Genomic DNA, 15,672 nt, shown 5'->3' with positions numbered 1-15,672 from the left:
CTTGTGTCTCAAAGGCACAAGTTAAAAATTAATTGAAAAAAACTATTTTGAAACTTATGCATTGATTTTAATGAAAATTTAAAATTAATTTTTTTATTATATTTTTCAAAACAAAATTTTTAAAAGTATATTTCTTAACTTGTGCTCTTAAGTTAACATTTAATTTAGGCTTAAATATTTAATTTAGTTTTAAATATTTGGTTGCTATAGCTAATTATAGTCCCACATCGACTTATTCATCATTGGTATTAGTTTTTATATAGCCTACATATGACTGCATAGGTAAGTTCTTCTGGATTGGAATAGTGCTACTAACAAGACCTGAGCCCATTATTATTTAAAAGTTAAAGTCATTAATTTAAAAATTAAATATTATATATAAATTAAAGTAATTACTTTAAAAATTAAATTAAATATTATATCTAAATATCTAATATCTATATATCTATTATCTATATAAAATTAAATTTAGTAAAATTCTATAATATATCTTCTGGATTGGAATAGTGCTAGCAAGACCTGAGCCCATTATTATTTAAAAATTAAATATTATATCTCAATAAATTTAAATTTTGTTAAATTCTATAATTATTAATTAATTAATTTTTAAGAAAATATTGAAATTTAATTTTGTAAAAATATTTTTATTAGTTAATTTTGTATAAAATTTAAATTTGGTTTTTTAATTATAATTATTTATAATATTATTAAATATTGAAATTTTTTTTTTATCTTAATCAACTATGCCATCTCATTAAAAATAAAAAAAATTATCCTAATAATCAATGTCAGATAGGGGATCAAAAAAATTTCAAGAAAAATGAAATTGAAGGATAAAAAAGCTGGTTTTTTTTTTTAAAAGAGGATTAAAAAGTTAAAAATATGTAAAATAGAGGGACCAATAAGGTATTTAAGCCTTCAATTTACTACATGGTTAATTGTATGCTAATGTTTTATATTATAAAGAAACACAACTAAAAATAAGACATTTGGTTACATGATTTTACATCAAGTATCAAGAGAACTGATGTGAAAAATATTTGTCAAAGGATTTTACACCTGATTTTATAACAATTTGATGTGAAAAAAATTTGATTTAGTGATTTTACATCACACATTTAATTCCATTGATGAGAAAAATAATGCGGTGGCAGTTTCGTAAATAAAATGAAATTGTGTTATAAGGGATTTTACATCGGTCTATTAAGAAACCGATGGGAAATGTTTTGCATCACGTGCTTTTATATCGTCCGTTAAGAAACCGATGGGAAATGTCTGGCAGCATGGGCCTTTACATCGGTCCATTTAGAAACCAAAGGGAAATGTCTCTCATCATTTTTCACTAAAACCCTAGCCTCCTTTCCAACCCAAACCAAACCACTGTCACTGAAAATCTTCCACCCGAAAGAACGAGCGAACCAGCATGAACACCAGCGATCCAGAATACTAGAAGAAACTAATGGTCAATTACCTCTACCATGACAATTCCGTCAAACAACTCCGCTCCATCGCTTCTTCTCCCGAGTCCCATCTCCATTTTCCTCTCTACATCGAGTACATCTCTTCTTTTCCTTTCCTTATTTTACTTCTATATTAACCCTAACCCTAACTATTTTTCAATCTATTCTTCAGCTTCACAGAGTCGATGGATTATGATCCTCGCATTGCTCATCTAATCTTCTCCCAATCCAATACATATCTTCAACTATTCGATGATGGGAGAGAAATAGCACCGCACAACAAGTAGAAGAAAAATCGGGTGTTTCCCTAGAATAAGCTCTGCAGCTACTGACGAAGTCCTGCGCACCGCCGCACAGAACAAACCACCACCACATCCGAGTACTTTCCCTACACATAAAAGAAGAAGATAGAAGAATGGGGAAACAAAAAGGAGAAGGTGCTAGAAGCAAAGCCCGCCCTTCAAGCACCAGGTAACAACAATCGTATCTTCTCCTTTCTCCAATCCCTAATCATCATTCATCAAATTTCTTTTTCTCCCTTGGAGTCTTGTCGCATCGCTCTTATCCTCCGCTCCTTCTTCCGCCGCGGCAGTATCCGTCGGATTCGGTGGTTTTGTTGGTAGTTCAAGGCTTGGATCCTTCTCCTTCAACTGAAGATTCTCTCCCTTTTGTCGTAAGTCTTCATGATTCCATATCTGCTATTTATATAATTAATGTAATTTTATTTTCATAAGTTTGTTTTTAATAATTAGGGAGTCTGTTTATAACTAGAGATAGTAAAGAGGTTAGTAAATAGATTAATTTACTGAAGTGTTGATGCTATACAGAAAAAAAAATTAGGTTTATCTTGTGTTTTTTTCTTTGTCGGGGGATTTATGCCACAAACGTTGTTTTAAGCTTTGAGTTGAGTTGTTAGAGTTGGTTAGAATGTTAATATCTCTTACTTATTAGTTTTTTCATGTCTCAGCTTGATGTGTGGTATTGTTCTGTTGTTTTTTGGCACAATCAGGATGTTGATAGTGAATTTGTGACACTAGACGCTCTTCTCAATCATAATGACTTCATCTGTCATGATAGGTATGAGGGCTTGGTTCTCTCTGTTGGTGGCAATGGAAGATCTTATGTATTAATTCTAGAAGCTGGTCCTTCAGCAGATCTAAGTCAGAGTAAATTGTATTTTGCAAGAATTAGTACAAAATTGGGATTTTGCAGGGTAAGAATCAATCTCTCTTTAGTGGCGCTATAGCTTAACTATTCTGATATCTTAAAATTTAATTATTTTGTTACTATGGATGACAAATTTATTTGTATTACTATGACAGGTTACAGTGCCATTTTCATCATTCTGTCCTGTACAACCAGATGATCCAGTTTTAGACCCTTTTCTTGTACATACATTAACGATACGGTTTGAGCCTAGAAGACAAGTTACGTTCAATTCCTTATTGTTTCCAATTCTTTTACTTGAATTTGCCTTATGTTTTTGGACCTTGCACTTGTCTTGTCTCTGTCTTGGTAATATAAATAACAATTCTGTAATATCTGTGCACAACAACTTTCCCTCCTTTGATCTAAAAATATATGGATAATGGGTGAGAGACAAAAAGGCCTTAGTGAGAATGCAGAAAATCTACATTCTTTAGAAAAATCATGAGAATGGGTGAGAGACAAAAAGGCCTTAATTGGTTTCATTTATTTTATGATTGTTGTTGTCCGATTTAGCATGCTGTCTGTTTGTTGATTGGAATGTTGAAGTTCTTTTATATATTATTTTATATATCATGTTCTGTTGAGTTCACTAAAGAGAATGATGTGTTATTTTCTTTTTTAATATGTTGTTATTAAGTTTTTTGTCAGTTAGGGAACATATGAAAAAACCTGTTTATTACATGAAAAACATCTTAAAAAAGTAGCAACCATATTACATCGAGCTATCGAGGGAACATATGTAAAAACCTATTTATTACATCGGCTAATTGGTGAAACCGGTGTTAAAAACAATATATTACATCGGGCCTTTGAGGCCACCGATGTAAAATATGGCATTTTTTAAATAAAAAAAATTAGATTTTTTTTCACATCAGACCTAACTTTCAACCGATGTGGTATGTGGATTTTTCACATCGACCTGTGGTCCGATGTAAAATGTCCATGATTTATTACATCGCTTGGATTTACATCGGACCCAGGCCCGATGTAAAATGTACTTTTCGCCTGATATAAAAACTATTTTCTGCACTAGTGAAATGTTTAGATGAGTTGGAATCCAAGGGATCACAAACACATATGCACGCACGCCACGCGCACACTCTCACACACACACACATTTATGCTTGAGATTGAGCTCTAAAATGAGTAAAAAGATATCCTTTGTTTCATGTCAACAGTATTGGGTATGATTCGAGTTGAATAAGGAAATGATTTAAATCAAGAAGTTAAAATTCATAATTTGACCATTTGATTCATATTAGTGATTTGAGTCATGAAATCCTATGATTTAATTGACAAATTCAAAATTCAAATTTTGAAATGAATTTTTTATTCGAATTAGCCTCAACTTGATTTGAATCAAGCTTACTCCTTATTCGAATAAGGGAAGGTTGGGATTTGAATCACACTGACAATGACAAATCATGTTTTTCAAATTCGATTATGGATTTACTACCACAAATAACTCTTCTCATGACGAAGCTTTCACCCCAGTCAGAAAAAACAAGGTACTATGCCAATGCGCGTCATGTTTTATTCTTTTTATTAAAATAAGGGTTAAGTATGTTTTTGGTTCCTATAAATATCTAAAATTTTATTTTTAGTCCCTATAAAAGAATTACATATTTTAGTCCATACAAAAATTTTATGCATGCGATTTTAGTCCTTACTATTTTTTAAAATTTTGAAAACTGTTTAATTATCCTTAAACATTTAAATTTTTTAATAATTTTTTTCATACGTGTTTAGAATACTATAAAATATTTCTTTACTAAATTATAGAATTTTTTAAAATGAAAAGAATTAAATATGATTTTTTTTAATTTCAAAAGATAATGATAAAAGTAATGCAAATCTTGACTTATAAATCAAAGTTTGAGTTTCTTTTTTTTTTCGAGTAAATTTTTATGATAATCTAAACTTGTCTGTAAAATAATTATTCAAAAATATACATCGGTTTAATAGTAGAAACTAAAACTACGTGCATAATAATTTTGTGGGACCAAAACATGTCATTTTTTTAATAGGGGCCAAAAACAAAATTTGGTAATTTTATAGGGACCAAAAATATATTTAACCCTAAATATAAAGACAACATATTCCCTCAATTTTTAATAAAATCGAGGGGGAAAACTAATTAGGACATTCTCTGAATCCCACTTAATGATGTTTATGTTTTTATTTGTTTATAAGTGAATACTAAATGATTTAACCTTTCGGTTTCCTTAAAAACACAGGGAAAAGATAATGACATTTTACTATAATAGCACTCCTCAAACAAATTTTATCCTATTCCTATAATCGGATCATTCTTTCGGATGGATTGCAAGACAAAAAATTCTTCAATGTTCTTCTACCCTTGAACAAAATATTTTTCTGCCCTTGCAAATATATCTCAGATAATTGTGTTGATGTTGTATTTTTGGAACAACTCTCTATTAAAGATTTGTTAAAGAATGTTGGAAAATTTCCTTATGATAGATTGCAAGTGTAGAAAATTATTCCCGCTTCTAGGTTAAACAAAAAAGATTGTTCAACTTTTTAAAAGATATATGCAACAAAATAGAAAATATCATTCACCTCGATTTTAATCTAAAACGAGGGGATTACTTATTTTATTATTAATTTGTATTTAAAATAGAAAATATGCTCCCCTCGATTGTTTTTTTGGTTTTTTTTTTTTAAAACCGAGGGAATATGTTACACTGCTACAACAACGAATCTCTACCCTACATTCTTAAAGGAACAACGCTCAAGATATTGTCAAGATAACAATCCACAACAAACTATATATATCCACCACTATATATCTTGTGAAAGCATTTTCCTTGATAATATTTGCTCAAGATAATGAAATTCTTGAACTTAAAAAATCTAGGAAAAGTTCTCAATGATGGATTGCAAGTGTAGAAAATCATTCTTCCTTCAAGTTAAATAAAGATGGGATATCAATAGCATATGGATTAGAGCAAAGATGTGTTGTTCTCGAAGAACAACAACTACTATGATAACACTGCATTTGTTGTAATAATGTAATTTAATATTATTTGTAAACAATGTAATGTTAGAAAAAAAACATACACACCTTTTACCCCGATTTTTCCCAGAAATCGAGGAAATAATTTTTGCGTGATAATTAAGAATATTAATCACCATCCTTTAACAAATCTGTGCAGTCTATTTTATGAGTATAAACACTTAAGACACTTCAATTAGTGATCCACGTGAAACCTAAGAGACATCCATTATAAAAACATGTTGAATATTAACATTTCTAACCTAAATGAAACATGAAGCGCTTGAAACTTAAAGACGTTTGGAAAAGTTCTCTAAGATGGATTGCAAAAGCAGAAGATTATTTGGATTCAAGGTTTGTTTTCTTAAATATTTATTTGATTTGAAAATCATTTATTTGAATATTGATTTTAATTATCTCACCCTTTTTTTCATCAGAAACAAATGGATGCAAGATCCATATAGAATAATCTTGCAAAGCACCTAGTCCCCCAAGGAAACAGTCAACCAAGTTGGTTACGAGTGTGTATTACAAGATGCTTCTAATAAGCAGATTATACAATGTTTAAGCAGATTGTACAAGTGTTCCTTGGAACCGTTCCATAAGTAGCATTCTTGAATCTTGACTTTCGTTATAACACATCACGAGTATTCTTCCAGAGTGTTGAGTTCAGAACCGGATGACGTCACACACCTTTTTACCAGAGTCAAAACCTGCAAGACAAAAGCCACACACTAGAAAGAAAACTGTTAGTGTATATAATTGTTCCTTGAGATAACATGTAAAGTTATCATCAAAACCTAAGGTCAGATGCAAAACTAATCTTGTTCTTACAAGTGATACCATCACACATGGCTTGCTTCTTGCCCCTACTTCCTTGCCTCCCAAGTTTTCCCTCCGGGTGTATAGTGATATTTATTGGACTAGTGACTCTAATGATCGTCGTTATACTTTTGGTTCGTGCATATTCTTTGGGCCCAATCTTGTCTTGTAGAGCTCTAAGAAGCATCCATTAGCCGTACGTTCCCGCACTGAAGCGGTGTATGGTTCTCTTGCTCACACCATGTTTGAACTGTTGTGGATAAAATCACTTCTTAAGAAATACGGACCAAGTTGATAGTCGTGACTAACCAAACCTTAAGCTTGTCAAGAAATAGACATCCCTCTGCAGCTTTTCAAGAAATACATATCAAGTTGATAATCGTGACTTTAACCCCTCCTTAAGCTTGTGGGGAGTATTAGGATAACTGTATTTGATTTATATAGGATAACATATATGTGCATGATAATATGGGGATAGAAACCATGCAAGTAGAATGCATGGTTACGAGGTGTTATATACAGTAGAAACTCTTTAAATTAATAATGTCAGGACCGGAGAAATTTATTAATTTAGAGAGTTATTAATTTAAAGAGTTTTTAAGTAATTATACTGTACATGTCAAACAAAAAGGAAAATTAGTCTATGCCTCTTAGAATTACGTTGCAGTGAACCTTGGGACTCAAGGTAAATTAGTAGCTACTGTATTCATATGCATTGGAAATCAATAATGACTTTTAAAGTATAATAAATGTAAACAAGAAGAACAAATGTGTTCAATGTATTCTTAAAGGAAAACAAACAACTGTTGAATCATATTTCAATATAGTGTAATATATTTTTTTTCCAGTTTCTATGAATTATTAATTTATGATTTTCTTGGGACCGAAAATTATAAAGGGATCTCCCGAAAAATTATTATCTTATTATTTTATCGAGTTTTTCAATTTTTTACATTGGCCCAAGTCGGGACTTGACAAATTTATTATTTTAGAGAGTTTATTAATTTACCGAGTATTAATATAAAGAGTTTCTACTGTAACTCTATATAAAGAAGTGCAATGCACCATATAATATAATGTAACCATTCAAGCAAAATGTTTAATGAGATTCACAAATTCTATTATATTCAAACATAAAAAATAGTTTTAACTAGTAAAATAAAATTAAATAGTTTTAACTAGTAAAATAAAATTAGTTAATGAAATGTAAAAGGTTGATTAATACATTATATAAATTAATTAATAAATATCTATTAATTAAGAAAAGCCTTAAATAGTAAAATAAAATTGGATAATATAGTATAAAATGTTGGTTAATGCTATTTATAATTTAATGTATGATACTATTTGTTAATGAAATACTGAGAGTGATTAATGAGTTATAAGCAAAATAAATGATCAACAACATTTATTTTTGTAGTTAATATAGTGATGAAATTGATTAATGACACAAATTTATATTAGGAAATACTAATAAATACTCTTGCGACATTCGTTGACATTTCTCTATAAAACAATTTTTTATATTTTTAAATATTATAATTATTTTTTATTTTAAAAATAATTTAAAATAAATATATTATTCATGGTAATTATGAACACTAAATATCGTATAAGTATAAAATTTAACGTCAAAATAACATTACTCTTATTTTTAATCGGATGAGGAATTTTCTTTGGAACATAATTTATTATATGAAGGTTTGTTAACATATACTTTAAACCGCAAATTTATAAAAGGTTTGAATTGGCGTGGACAAAATTTATTTATTATATTAAGTAAAACTTAAATAAATATTAAATAAATTGTGTCAATTAGATTTATGAATAAAAACAGTCCTTCTTTAAACTTTAAAATGTTTCAAAATTCAAAAATCACTACTTTGCAAATCAATTATGGAGGCAAAGATTATAAAATTTAGTTTTAAGTAGAATCAATTCTGAAAACAGAATCAATTTAATTTTTGAAAAACAAACAGTTCATAATCATCACGAATTAATTCTACATCTCTAAAATTGATTTTGGTTCTTCCGAAAGTCAATCTAAACATGTTAAAAATAATTTTTTTTAATAATAAAATCTTGTCTTTAAACTAAAACAAAATTAATTAGTTGGAAAATCCAAAATAAAATAAGAGAGTAGAAAATAATGATCATTTTCATGATGGTGAAGTGGAGGGACCTGAAGCAGCATCAACACGTGCTCTTGTCAAGTGCAAGTGATTACGTTACCAGGTACTACTCCTGTTACTCACTTTCATCAATACATTGCTTTGACTGAAACCTTTTTTATTTTCTCAATTTTATTTCATAAAGAAATTAAATTAATTACATACTAATGAAGAAAGATAATCATACAATGATTGTATTTAATCATCTTAATTAGTAGTACTAATTTTTTTTGTGTGAGATTAAGATAGAATAGAACAAACAAAGCCAATTTTAAGAGGAAAAGAAAAAAAAGACCAATGATGAATGTGTGAGAAAGATAGATAGAGATAGAGAGGACACCACACGTGCACAAGCACGCGCATAAAATAATTGAAGAGTTAAATGGGTCCCACTTGAAAAGACTAGGTGGGGTCATGTTCATTGAGTCAGTAGAAGTTAAGTGTATCGAGTTAGCTAGAACAAAAGTGGGGTGCAAAAAGCATTGGAAAAAAAAAAGAAAAGAAAGAGGTTTGTGTATGTGTTGTGTGGACCAAAAGGGTCTAAGAGCGTGCACATTGGGTCAAAAATCTAAAAAAAAATGTTAATAATAAAAGTTAAATAAATTAAAAAGTGTGTTAATGAATGTTCCATGATTATAAATCTATAATTATAATCAAGTGGTTTTATCATTGATGTCTTTTTGGTATTTCATCAAATAATGTAGAAGCAAGTACAAAAGAAAAAGAGAGATGAGAATGAAAATCAATGCCACACGAGAGTTTATCAAAACTTTATTTGAGTTTGACCCTACCCCATTATTTTGGTAATGAACATGTAAATGCCAGAGAATATGGTTTTTCAATTAACTTTAATTGATTCTATCAAACATGTTTTAGGTGAGTTGAGTTTTAAAAGTTATCAGAGTAACTCTTTGAATGTCACGAATTTAAATTTATGTCACTGGAGTCAGATGTCTTGACACAATTGTCCGTTAATTTAAATGTTTTAAATTCGAATATGTGTTTCTTTAGTTCAGTCAAATATAAAACAGTTGACTTATTAGACAGATGCAACCAACTTCTTAATAACTATATCTATGATGTATCAAATCAATTTGTATAATGTAAAGTTGGAAAATGGTAGTGTGTTTGGAAAATAGATACATGAACACAAATAGAAAGTATATGAATACAAAGTGCAATTGTAAGGACTATATAATAATTTCAATTTTCCACCGAATTGTTAGGCAATATATCCACAGATAAATTCAACAATGGGACCCTTAGTAGCTGTATTAGAACCTAAATTTTGACAAAATTATGACTAAATTTCTCTTTTCTTTTTCTTCTGTTGAATAGCTAAATTAATAGTAGTTCTGGAAGAAAAAAAATCAATCAAATCATGAAGTAGTAGTTGATAGATGGAATAAGGAATCATGCCACCTCGTCATGTTAAAAATTCTAACTACATCATAATTATTTTTCTTAACTAATTCAAAAAAACGTTTTTATAGTTACTGTATGTAACATGTACCATACCTAAAATGTCCTATGCGAAAGACAAAATATGAACTGAAGAAAACCTTGCTCTATTCACGTGTCATCATGGTATAGATGTAAACCAAACAAAAATGCTTCTCATTATTGTAACGGAAAATAATATTTCTTTATTTTTTAAAATAAATAATATAAGAATGACATTCTTGTTTTGTGAGTACAGTTCATGTACTATTAGTAATTTAGTATTAATATTTGATTATCAATCATTAGTTGATCTAGTGATAATTAGTACTAGATTTGATAGAGAGAATTACGATTCAATCTCTACAATTGTGATCAGAAACGGATTGAAATCACTTGATGTAACTCTCTTGAATGTATACCAAGTTAGTGTGAATTATAAGACCTTAAAAAACGTAAGTGTATTATGATGAGAGTAATATACTCTATAATATCATAATATCAAATTTGATATAGACTATGATGAGTAGAGAGATTAATAACAATTTTATTATTATAAGGGGCGTTCAAAGCATGATTAGAATTGAAAACAATGCGCATGATTAGAATTGAAAACAATGCTAGAACAAAAATTAGATTTAGGACTAGAATAAGTCCAGCTTGAAGAGAATTAGTGGAAGCTTGTAACATGTTTTCTATAAGTTATGTTGATATGGGAAGATGCTTTGTACACATGTTGCATCCAAATATTGGAGTGATGAGCATTATAGTCTCTATAAGGATTAATTAAGTGGCTATAGAAACACGCTACCGTAGAAAAATGACACCATAACGTTTGGGGAAAAGCTATCACAAACGGCTGATCAACTATTGTGAGGTAAGGTGTGATTGTATGTATGATGTTTTTTATAACGATTGTGCGACCATTGTGATAAACTATTTTACACGCTATCTATCACAACCGTTGACATAAACAATCGTTGTCATAAATATAGCGTCACAGGTTTGATCCCCAGCTGCAATCAAAATTAAAGAGTTTAAAAAATTACATTTCACAACGGTTATTTGTTCAAACCGTTGTGGTATATGTTTATTATAAAATATGAGATTGCTTGTTTTTCCCTGCCGTTCATTAACCATATACAACAATTCAAATAGATTTTTAAGATAATAATCTAAAAAATTAAATTATTCTTGAAAAACAACTTAAACGATCCAATGTTTTTCAAATTACATGCATAGTGTAATTCATGATTTTCTCGTTAGCCCATAGAATTTGATTCAATCCCAAAATTTTCAAAGTAATAGTGAATGGATATCTTCTAAGTCTTTCACACAAAATTTGATTTCTTTTTATATTTCTAGTTTATTTTGCAAACATCAAGCTTTGAGTGGAAAACTCATATTGACATCTATTTATCAACATTGTTTTGAAGAATTTATGACATTGAATCAAATTCTATAGACTAAAGAGGAAATTATGATTTACAAGATACATGCTATTCGAGAAAACATTGGATCGTCAAAGTTAATTTTCAAGAATAATTTAATTTTTTTTATTATTATCTCTAAAATCTATTTAAATGAATGCAAGTTCAATGGGGGTTAGTGAAACAAGCAATCACATATATATGATATAACAAACTTACTAAAAAAAGATCAATTAATTGACATAGATTGGGGGAACTTGATAACTAACCATAAGCTATGAAAAGGATAAATTAGAAGAAAGAGTAAAATATATGAGTTCACTATGGGAATATTATATTAAATACATATAATATTTCCATAGCGAACACAAGTTATCAACTGTCTTAGATCCATGTTCACACAACCAACTACATCACTGATAAGTAAATAACCATTACCATTTGCTAGTTGCACATGAAAAACCATTTGTTAACAAACAACACGAAACAACATCTACAACATACAATAACATTTATCGACAACATACATACCTTTAATTGAAAAAAATAATTGTCTCATTTAACTCCATAGCATCCATAATGAAAGGATGATAAAACTCAAGAGTAAGCTGCAAATTAACTTGTGTTAACCGAAGTAAATAATATGACCATCATGTCAACAAACATTTATCTACATTTATAAAAAACATACAACAACAAAAAAACATAAACTATCGAACAAGAAGAAAATTATATGAAAATCATGTGAATCATAACTATAACATACACGAAAACGAGAGAATAAAGAAGAAGAAGAATACTTTTATCTAAGAAGAACAAGATTGAAGGCTATACTGTAGAATAGGAAAGCTAATGACGAAGAAGAGGAGAGAAAATGTGTGCTAGGATTTGTTGTGAGATACAGTGATACTGTCAAAAAGCAAGAATTCGCTTATATATGGATAAATAGCATCCATGGTGAAATGTAATGTCTCTCACAACGGTTGATTATACACTCATTCTAACGAAAAAGTAGAAAATTGTCGGAGCTGAGATTCAAACTCTGTCACTCCAAAAATGTAAAACCACAGTTAATTGTTTTGACCGTAATGCAATGTATTTTTGTAAACATAAAAAAATAAAACGCGTCCAAAAATGAGGTATTACCAGGGTTATCTGTGAGTCGTTCTAATTTAGTTTTATCAAAGGTATATTTTATAGTAGTGACATTAAGTAGCTTCATAATCAGGCCTATGGCAAATTTGACATTGAAAGTAAACTCCACTTCCACCATGACCACCTTAACCTATGTATCTTCCACCACAATAACCATGGCTAAGAAATTGATTTCCAAGACTTCCAAGACAAAAATTGAATTGATTTGAGGCATTAGGATTAGAAATTTTGAGGTTATGAATGGATTCAAGTAGAATTTAAGGATGTAAGACACATTGAGTGAGGTTCACAACATAATAAGTAGCATATTTCTTAGATATTCAATTTAAAATTCTTGAGTGAGAAGAAAAGATTATAACTTATTAAGTAAAACAAAATCAAAGTTGGGATAAATCAGCCACAACGAAACTATATTCCCCAGGAAGAGCTTCAACTATAAGTTTGATGTATTCACGATGTAGGACACAATCTCCAATGGATATTAGATTGTTAACAATAATGCAAACACTCACAATAAACTTAGGTATCAACATACCTTTCGTAAGAGAATAAAGTTCAAATCTAAGTTATTTTGGTCGTGTTTTCAATTGTGTATGATATTATGCATGAAGTTTGTCCCAAACATTCTACAGTGACTAAGGAGAATAAAGCGAAATAAGAGAGCATCAGAGAAGCTAGATAACATGCAAGTGCACAATAAGAAATCTTATTTCTTCCAATTTGTGTATTCAGGATTCTTAGCGGAATTATTGCAATCGACAACGATGAGAAATCATTTAGGAATTTGATGCGAGGAACATATTTTATCATTTTTGTGCCACAAATGACACCTACGACTTGTTTCTTCCATTGAAGATAGTATGTGCCATCCAGTTTCACATAAATTTGTTGTTTGAATGTTGATTTAACATCGAGAATGACTTGTTTGTGATTGGAGGTAGCTTGAGATGTTGTAGAAGAAGTTGCCATGATGATAAACTAAGGATTCACATATGTGGATCCACCAAAGAACGATGATACCATCTTAGAATTCAGGTTGACCTAACTCCACTTTATAAAACGGGAACGTAAGATAAATTTTCCTCCACTAATAAGCATATGTTTAGACTATATATTGTCTGATGTAAGATTATTAACACATTCTCTTTCATGCTCAAAACTATTAGACTTAGAGTGTGAACATAAATGGTGGATGATCCAATAGCCGAAACTCAATAGAAGCTGATCCAATAAATCCTAGACCTGATTCTGATACCATGTGTGTGTGAGAGAGAGAGATTTTAACTAACTTAAAATAAAATTCATTAATGAGAAAAGAAAAAAGAAAAATTAATTATGCCTAAGTTGCTCTTCTCATTACAATGGAAAGCCCAATCTTTATTCCTACAAATATAGAACATGTTGGTGATTCAAGTGAGGTGAGGATCCACACCAAAGTAAAATTTATCAAGATAACATAATCAACATATAAATGTAAAGTAAATTTCTTACAAAAGTAGGTAGTAGTATCTTTCAGCCAGGAGTAATGTAACCGACATAGATAAGCCTAGGAAAAATATGATTGGTGATATGATTCTGCAACCATAACGGATTCGTCACAGGGATTCCTCTCTATTGTCTTCCACACCCCAACCATTTCTCCATCATCATAGGACAATGTTTATTTTCATTGTAAACAAAACAAAACATTATACCCAAATTCCAGTTACTCAATCACTATTTTTCTTCTCTTTTTTTTTTTTATAACGACTATCTTTTTCATAAATTTAATGGATGAGTAATTACTGGAAAACTCCAAAAAAAAAGTAGAAACTTTTTCTGAAGAAATTTATTATGAAAAAGCTGAGAAATTGTTTTTTTTTAATAAGATGTAAAACATGTTAATTTGTTAGTATAATTAATTTACAAAAAAAAATCTTTTTAATTTAAAATTTGAATAAAAAATAGATTATAATAGTTTTTTCAAAATTATTTTTAATAAACTAGTTTTATAATAACTAATTTTAAATAAAAATAAATTTTATTTAAATATTTTATTATAAAACAATAATATTTTTATTAATCTCAACTTCATCTTGGAGTAAATTATCCTCATTGTACGATAATAAATAATAAATGCAACTTTCACTTATTTAGAATTAAATTATCTTTGGATTGATGGAACATAACAGAGTGAAGTTGAATGAAATTTAACATAATAGAATATAGATCCCAGTCTATTTGATTATTTTATTAAAATATTTCGTTCCATCATATACACTCTAAGCTGGATAGAATAAAAAATATGAAATGAGATGTGATGGATTCCATCACATTCTATTCTATTTTATTCATTATTTACAAATCTTAATAATACAATCTCATTAGTTATCACTCTACTCCATTCAATTCCATCTGGTACCTCCAATTCAAACATACCCTTAGTTTAGCTACAATAATAAACTCATTTTGAAAATAAAGTGAAAAATATTAATTATTAATTAATAAATTAAATATGGATATAGTAGGAAAAAAAGATATGATTTAATATATAATTCTACTATAACTCAACAATATTTGGATGAGATTTTCGGATGAGATGAAAAATGATCTCTTCAACTTTTTTATGTTTTGGGTTCAAACGCATCCATAAACACACATTAGTGTAAAATTTTTGAGGATATTTCAATTCACTCTATAATAGTTTTAGGTATCATGCGAAATTTCATTTTTGCTTCCCACTTTCGGAGGTGTATCTCCGGAAGCATTTTGTTTTATATTTATTTTATATTGAAATCTTCCGTAGGTATATTTACGGAACCGTTCAAACAACATTAAATAAAAGTTTCATAGATGTATCTACGAAACAATTCAACGTTAAATAAAAAAAGTGCTTCTGGAGATATATCTCTGGAAACAATGGATATTTTTAGAAACGCACATAGTGCGTGAGAAACCCCATGAGGTGGAATGAGAGAATCTCAAATTCT

This window comes from Vicia villosa, linkage group LG3, assembly GCF_029867415.1.
Source record: "Vicia villosa cultivar HV-30 ecotype Madison, WI linkage group LG3, Vvil1.0, whole genome shotgun sequence".
Lineage (NCBI taxonomy): Eukaryota > Viridiplantae > Streptophyta > Magnoliopsida > Fabales > Fabaceae > Vicia > Vicia villosa.
This window is presented reverse-complemented; position numbering follows the sequence as displayed.